Below are 8836 nucleotides of genomic sequence, written 5' to 3'. Positions count from 1 at the left end.
GCTATGATCTAGTTATCATCATAACCAGCTCATTTTAGGGATATAATAATTTAGAGGGTTTAATCAACTTAGAGAAGAGAGAAGAGAAGAAAAGATCAATCAGTAGACCATAATCCTCCTACTGACTTCACCAAGTCACTGAATTGGGTTAAGTCATACTAATTGAACTGGCACCAAGATCAGTCACACTGATCAACCTTAATGGCATGGGCTAACTCAAATTACTTAGCGATCTAATCAAAATTTAGTTCACCAAATTGGCCAAATAAGTGAGATCGATGAGAGGGTCTGCTAATCTTGCCTTAAACACCATCAAAATAGTCAGATAAGCCGCTCTTAATTAAAAACCATCGGTCGAAATGTCAAACTTACCTTAAACACCAATTGGTTGGCTAGTTTTGATGTAACTAATCTAATGATTCGGGTTCAACCATTGAGCCACAATCAAGGTCCATTTGGTCTAATCAAAGATATGAACTTGACTATCTACAACTATTGTACTAGAGAAACCCTCATTAATCTAATTCAATATTTGGTTAGACTTAATCAATTTCTCTATATGGTTAATCAATTTTTTGATTCTAACCTTAGGTCTAACCCAATTAAAGAGAAGGACCTGATTTGAGCTAACCCATGCCCCATGTTTTATACAATGTCATTAGATCTAAATCACAATCCTAGATCTAATCAGCTTGATACTTAATTCTCAATTAAGTTTTGCATCAACATGGTTAAGATTTTAAAAATAATTTTTTATGTAAATTTTTTACACCAAATCATAAAATTTTTTAGATCAAATCTAAATTTTTATAATTTTAAATTAAAATAATTTTAATTAAACAAGATTAGATGTAACTGACTATCTTCGCAACTTGCATCACATACAACAATACCTAAGGTTTCAAGATCTAGGGTTTTGCAAGAAAGTAAATTTTTTTTTTCACTTTCTTCTTCATGGGACCTCACAGTGGCACCCCTACATGCCATGAAGATCACCCTGTTGAATGGGAGGAGAGGGTCATTAAACCCTACTTGCTCCTATGACCGGACGGCCTGATGATTATCCAATCCGAGTACTTTGCTACTCAAAATATCTAATCTAAATAAATAATAATCAGATTAAAAAATAAAATAATTTAGATCTAATAAAAATTATAAATAATTAGATCTAATAATAAAAAAAAAATAGATCTAAAGTCATATTAACTCATATCAAATCAACCTGGCTCTGATACTAGTTGAAGAAAATTTGTGGTAGTGCAGTACATACAATTTTAAAATTTTATGTAGTAGAAATAATAGATTAAATAATTTAATCCTAATCATATATATAAGATCTAATCTTAAACTATCAAATCAAAATCTTTGATATAAAAAATATATATTTTAGATCTAAAAATAAAAATTATATCGATCTCATCGATACTGAAATTTTAAATCTAACTATTAGATCTACCATAGGAATCAAAACAAGTTAGAGATCATTATCAAAAAAATTTTGATCTTGATCTCCTCTGATCCAATAGTTGGAGAGGGTGTTCCTCATGTCACTCATAGCCACACAAAGTCATCTGGCCTCTATAGAAAAATCCACATGAAGACTGGCACAGATCAGGGGCTCGAAGATGCTAGTCTGCGAACAACTTCAACAGCTGATCTCTTTCTTCTTCTACAAGCACCTTGGATATTCTAAAGTGATAGAAGATCTAGAGGAGAAAGAGAGGAGGAGGAGAAGAGGCTCTAAAAAAAAATCTACAAGAGAATTGATTATGGGATGTCCAAGATAGGGGTCCCCTTTTTATAGACTAGGAATTGGGACTTTCCAAGAAAGGGTGCCATGAATCAACACCAAAACTTTCTTTTGATATCCCAAAAAATTCTAAAAAATTTATTAAGATATGAAAAAGAAATCTAAAGTCTCACAAGCTAAATAATTATTCATAAAAAATAATAAAAAAAATAATATGGCTCCAATAATATACCATATATGAAAAATTCCTTTTCTAGTCTGCATCTTATCTCTAATTCAGATCGCCTTCGAATTAGGTAAGAAATAATATTATGACTCATTAGCTATAGCTGATGACCCTTATTGGATCCTCTCTCAGAATATCAAAAATCATAATCCAAATCCAATTAGGCATGGAGAAATTGGCATGGATCCAGATGTGGCACAAAAGATAAGGATAGAGTCCTAGTCTGACTTGGACTCTTCATTTCTAATTCAATTCTAATCTAAATCAAATTTGGATTGAAACCACTAATAAAAATTAACCTAATCCAATTAAAAATATAAATATCTCATCAAATTTCTAACCCAATTAGGATTTAGTTGAGTCCAAATCCTGATCGAATTAGGATCAAATTTTTCTAGTAATCGGATTTGATCATATCAATCCTAATCTGAGTCAAACTGAATCTAATTCAATTAGACTTATTTGAGAACTTTTTACTCAATCAAATTGAGTCAATTAGTAATATAATTACTAATTAATTTTTCATAAATAGTAGAGTTCCAATCCTAGTGGGACACTCTCACAGAGTCCTAGCCCAAGTAGGACTATTCACCTGAGTCACAATCTAATTGGACTCTTCAGCCATCAGATCTGACCAAATCTTCTCATGCGTGTGGGTTCGAACTTAAGCCGATAGCATAGGAACACCTTTCATACTAATTGATGTAACCATCTAGTAATGATGATCCGACGACTGGATAGGTCGAAGTGTTGCAAAGCAACCTTCTAGAACCTACTGACATATGGTTATCGTGTAATTCATTCTTTTGATCCAAATGCTCAAGGTGACATAGGGTTTAATTATCAACCCTAATTAAGTCAATCATATTATATTTCAACCTTTCAAATTTATTTTATGGATTACTTGACCAAGGTTTTGCTAAATTAAAATACATTGATGCATATCTTTTACTAATTTGAGGGGTCAATTCCATCTTGACTCACACACCGACTTGATAAGTACTTGACTGCACTCAGTATTCTTCCATCACTAAGTTAAAAACTTAGATGGTCCGATACTAAAATACAGTGAGTTGCATACAAGTCACCATGATGGTCTCAGGTCAGAGGTGTTGTGATCCAGGTGGTATGCCCAAGGCCCAGGGGACCAAGGCTAAGGCCAAGGTCCATCATTCATGAGGGCTTCATGGAGGCTCTAGGGCTAGTTGGGCCCTAGGTTGAAAGGCTGTGGGCCTTTCGGGTTCTTGAGGTCTAGGTTATGTGGGCCTCAAGGGACTAACTCTTTATGGGCCAGGTCTGGGCCCAGGATAGGTGAGATTAGGTCGAGTCATGGATGTACATGGGCTTGGGTTAACCTAATCTCCCATAGAGTTGGTCAAGGGAGTTTTGGGTTTGGGTCACTTGACCCTGTGTTTATATATACATGCACTGTATAGGTTTGATTAAGCAAAGAAATACAAAAACCCTTTCTCCCAAGTCTCTCTCTCTCTTCTCCCTATCTCTTCAGCTATTCTCCATGCCCCAAGAGCAAGAAACCCTAGGGTTTTTTGCCGCCAGGTCCATAGAAGGCAGGAAAAGCAGGGGAGGCGCTAGGGTTTTGAGCCCCTCCCCCTTTGTGCCGCCAACCATATTGCCTCTCCCTCTCTTGCAGCCACCCAAACATCAGGTCCAGGACTTAAAATCTCTTACTATGAGGTTGGTATAAGTTTCTCTCAGATCTGGAGTTAATCTGAGGTCGTTTGAGGTATAGGTGAGATCTCCATCAACAGATCTACAGGAAAGGCTGCAGCAGGATAGATCTACAAAGTCTGGTTCTATCTATCTTTTTTCCTATCTAGAATACCTCGATTTGAGATCTACAAATTAAAAAACCTCAGTCCAGGCCTGATCTGGTTGGGTACCAGATCTTGGATTTTTTAGAGGTGATCTTAGAGGCATTCTTCATCTGGAATGAAAGGCTGACGAAGAAGACAGCAACCAGGCTGATTTCATCAAGGGCCTTTGATCGAGTCCAAAAGTCTTCAAATTTGTTCGTTGCTAGTTTTGCTACACCTAAGATCCATGGGAGGAGCCAGGATCGTGCTGCAATAGTTGGTATCAGAGCCACAGTGGTGAGGAAGTAGTTCCAAGCACGAGAAGTTAAAGATCCCAAGTGCTGAAAATTTTCAGCAAGGTACCATCAAGGTATATTCTACACTTCTTGATTTTATATTACTTGTTTGGCTTGGATCCAGTCATGGGCAGCAATATGCAGGTCAATTTTGAGAAGTTTGATGGCAAGAAAAATTTTTTCATGTGGAAAATCTGGGTGGAGGATCTTCTGGTGCAAGCAGATCTGGATCAGGCTTCGGATGAGAAGCCTGAGGGAATGACAGATAGATAGTGGGCATCATTGGAGAAGAAAGCATGCTCGGTGATCAGAGGATGTTTGGCGGATGTGGCGTTGTATTCAGTGCTGGAAGAAAAGACCCTGCAGGGCCTTTGGTCGAAGTTGCACACCATGTATATGGGGAAGAATATGTGCAACAAGCTAATGCTGAAGAAGAGGTTGTACAGTCTTCGGATGCAGGAGGGATCTGATGTGATTGGCCACATTCAGAGGTTCGACTAGTTGTGCACGGAGTTGATGAATATCGGGGTGAAGCTGGATGAGGAGGACAAGTCTCTGTTGCTTTTGTGTTCGCTGCCAAGATCATATGACTCTTTGGTGACTACACTGCTCCATGACAAGGAGACTCTAGAATACGAGGACATGGTCTCGGTGCTGAGGTCTAATGAGCAAAGGAAAAAGTTGACCAGAGATCGGGCTCCTCAGGAGGATTTGGCAGTAGGGGAGAGGACAGGTAGAGGCAGAGGCAGAAGCAAGTCCAGGGGGCGGTCCAAGTCCAGGAAGGGAAAGAAAGAGATGAAATGCTTCAAGTGCAACGAGTTCGGGCACTTCAAGCGAGAATGTCCACTATGGAAGAGCAAGAAGGGAGAAAGAAGTGGCTCAGAATCAGTGAGTGCAGTTGCTAGGCAGCAGGTGGAGGATGATCTACTTGTGGTATCAGATGGTCACAGGCATTATACAGAGGAGTGGACACTAGACTCTGCGTGCTCACATCACTACACACCACACAGGTCTTGGTTTGCGACATACACCAAGACAGATGAGGGATCAGTGACTCTAGGCGACAATCATCCTTGCAAGGTGGCTGGGATAGGGACAGTCAGGGTGAGGATGTTTGATGGGATTGTGAGGACATTGACAAATGTAAAGCACGTCCTAGAGCTGGAAAAGAATCTGGTGTCACTAGGCTACTTGGAGCGCAGTGGATACAGCTTCAGCAGTAGGGCTAGAAGCAGAGCATTAAACATCTCCAATGGAGCTATGGTGGTGATGAGAGGCAGGAGGTTGGACAATAATCTCTATCACATGGAGGGATCTGTGGTAACCAGAGAGTCTGATGCAGCAGTTGCAGCACAGGACCAGCAGGGGGCTTACAAAATGTGGCACTACCGCCTAGGCCACATGGGTGACAAGGGGCTGAGGGAGTTGAGCAGGAGAGGACTCATCTCTGATTTGGAGGATGGTGCTACAGGGGAGATCTATGAGCCTTGCTAGATGGGAAAGTAGAGGAGAGTTCAGTTCAACATCAGTACAACCCGTAGTGCAGCCCCTCTAGAGTTAGTACACACGGATGTGTGGGGACCAGCCCCAGTTTCAGCTAGAAATGGGGCCAGATACTTCATGACCCTGATTGATGATTTCTCAAGGAAACTCTGGATTTACTTTATAAGAGAGAAGTCTGAGGTCTTCACTAAGTTAAAATCTGGAGAGCTGAGGTGGAGAAGGAGCAGGGGAGGAGAGTGAAGTGTCTGAGGTCAGACAATGGCGGGGAGTACACCAACAGAGAGTTCCAGGACTACTATGAGGAGTGTAGGATTAGGAAATACTTCTCAGTTAAGAGAACTCCACAGTAGAATGGGGTGGCCGAGAGGATGAACAGAACACTTCTAGAAAAGGCATGATGCATGAGGCTGCAGGTAGGGCTTCCAAAGGCATTTTGGGTTGACACAGTAGACGCAGCGGGTTACTTGGGCAATCGATCACCTCACACCAGGTTGGATGGCAGGCTTCCAGAGGAGGTGTGGTCTGGGAGGATAGTTGGGCTGGGCCATCTACGGGTATTTGGGTGCATGGCTTATGTGCACATTGGAGCTGGTGAGCGGAGCAAGCTAGACGCCAGATCACGCAAGATGGTGTTTCTAGGCTATCCACGAGGAGTTAAGGGATACAGACTATGGGATCCCTTGGAAAAGAAGGTCATCATTAGTCAGGTTGTGACTTTTGATGAGGAGTCAGTCCTACGGAGGCGAGCAGGCATGGAGGAGCAGCAGGAGCAGAAGGAGGACCAGTAGGGTGCTGCTGGACAGCTTACCTCTTTGGTTTTGCCTCTTGCAGGTACTATTGGAGGACATGACATTTAGGTGGAGAACCTACCTAAGGTGTCTCCACAGGTGGAGAGGACTCGAACAGATGATCGAGGCGAAGAGGTCCAGCAGAAGTGAGCTGGACCGAGGACTGATATCGGTGTTGCCCTACACAAGCCCCAGAGGACCATCAAGCAACCGGACCGATATGGCTTCGAGGAGACGCTGTCATATGCCCTGGTGATAGTGAATGGAGACCCATATATATATTAGGAGGCTATTGAGAGCCAGAACAGAGAGCGGTGGGTCCAGGCGATGTCCGAGGAGATGTAGTCTCTCCACCAGAACCAGACATGGCGATTGGGGCAGTTGCCACAGGGGAAGGGGCCCATTGGCTGCAAATGGGTCTACAGTCGCAAAGAAGGGCCTTCAGAGCAGGGAGGTATCAGATTCAAGGTGAGGTTAGTGGCCAAGGGATACTCCCAGAAGGAAAGCATCGACTTCAGTGAGGTCTTCTCTCCCGTCGTCAGACATACTTCCATCAGAGTGTTGCTGAGTATTGTAGCAGCTTAAGATTTAGAGCTGGAGCAGATGGATGTCAAGACGGCGTTCCTCCATGGGCATTTGGAGGAGAGGATTTACATGGAGCAGCCACCCAGTTTCAGGGATCTAGGATCAGAGGGAAAGGTTTGTTTGTTGCAGAAGTTGCTGTACGGGCTGAAGCAGTCGCTGAGGCAACGGTACAAACGGTTCGACTCCTATGTGCGCAGCATTGGACTTTCCAGATGCGAGTTTGATCCCTATGTTTATGTTCAGTCTCTTGAGGATGGTTCTAGGGTGTTCCTACTCTTGCATGTAGATGACATGCTTATAGCATGCAAGAGTAGGAAGGTTGTGCAGGATCTGAAGGCATCCTTATCTCGGGAGTTTGAGATGAAGGAATTGGGCCCTGCAAGGAAGATCCTAGGCATGGAGATTTTTAGAGACCGAGCCCGGAGGGTGCTGCATCTATCTCAAGGGGGCTACATACAAAAGGTCTTAGAGAGGTTCGAGATGAAGGGAGCAAAGCCAGTGGAGCTGCCACTTGCCGTCACTTCAGACTCTCGAAGACCATTGTTGCCCAGCTATGCAACTCAAGATGGGGGGTGAATTGGGTTTCTAAAAAATTTAAGCTTAACTTGAGACTTATGAAAAATATTTGATAATAGCTAAATAACTAGGGAGAGTAAAGTTAATTCAAGACTAATGGCTAAATGCAAGAATTCACAAGAATAATGGAGAGTTAAAGAAGAGCAATTAGGCACAACACAAACAAAAAGATTTATAGTGGTTCGGTGCCAACCTTGCACCTACATCCACTCCCCAAGCTCCTACTTGGGAATTCCAATCCACTAATCTTGTATGCAACCCGAATACAAATGTCGAAAACTCCGACTCTAGCTATCCCAAGCTAGTCCACTTGTTTCTCGGGTACAAGCCAACCCAATACACTCCGATTCAAGGTTCGGATCAACCTTCCCTTGTTTTGGAACCCTTCCAAAACAAAAATAATAACTCAAATAAAGTATAACAATGAATAGCACAAGTAAGTACAAAGAAAGCTCCTTTAATGAGCGTATAATACATTAAATACACTTTACTCAAAGAGAAGAAGACTCTTTTTGATTTCCTCAAGGTGGTTGGTGACTTGAATGTGCACTTGAGGAGTTGGTGAGCTTGGATTAAAGGCTTCTTGAATGCTTTGAGTGAGCTTTGCTTAGGGCTGAAAAGTTGGCTTGAAATCTCTTTTTCAAAATCTCTCTTCTTACTTTGATTCCCACCTTTTGTCCCTTTTATAGCTTCAAAAAATAGTGAAAAATATTCTGGCTGAAATAGAGCCATTAGACCACATTAAATGAGCATTAAAAGAACTTAAAACGGGTTAAAAACTAGCCGTTGCAGAATAATCCCATCACAGGGGTCGACTCATGGGTGACTCATGCCTGGGGGTCGACTCATGGGTCGACCTTTGTGGAAAAATAGCAGAAAATAAGGTTCTGTAATTGGCCTAAAAACAGCAGGGTCGACTCATGGGTCGACTCATGCTGGGGGTCGACCCATGGGTCGACTCACAGGGTGTGCCAAGTTTGTGCCATCCAAAAATTAGCGTGCCAATCATCTCATATGCCATGAGTCGACTCATGGTCGACTCATATTTTTCAAACATAAATATCTTTCAAAATATAAGTCCAAAAATAATAAAATTTTCATCAATGGATCACAAATCTTTTGTTCTATCTTTGATGCTTTCAAATCAGAGTTTTGATAAAATTATAATTTTGCCCCTGAAGAGCAATAAGTCTTTTTCAAGCGAAAATCATAGTACCCCTTCAAATGCTTTGTAATTATCAAAATCAATCAAGGAGCAACAATCTCCCCCTTTTTAATGATGATAAAATACTTGAACA

Source organism: Elaeis guineensis, chromosome 6 (genome assembly GCF_000442705.2).
Source record: "Elaeis guineensis isolate ETL-2024a chromosome 6, EG11, whole genome shotgun sequence".
In the NCBI taxonomy this organism is placed as follows: domain Eukaryota; kingdom Viridiplantae; phylum Streptophyta; class Magnoliopsida; order Arecales; family Arecaceae; genus Elaeis; species Elaeis guineensis.
Note: the sequence above shows the minus strand (reverse complement) of the source record.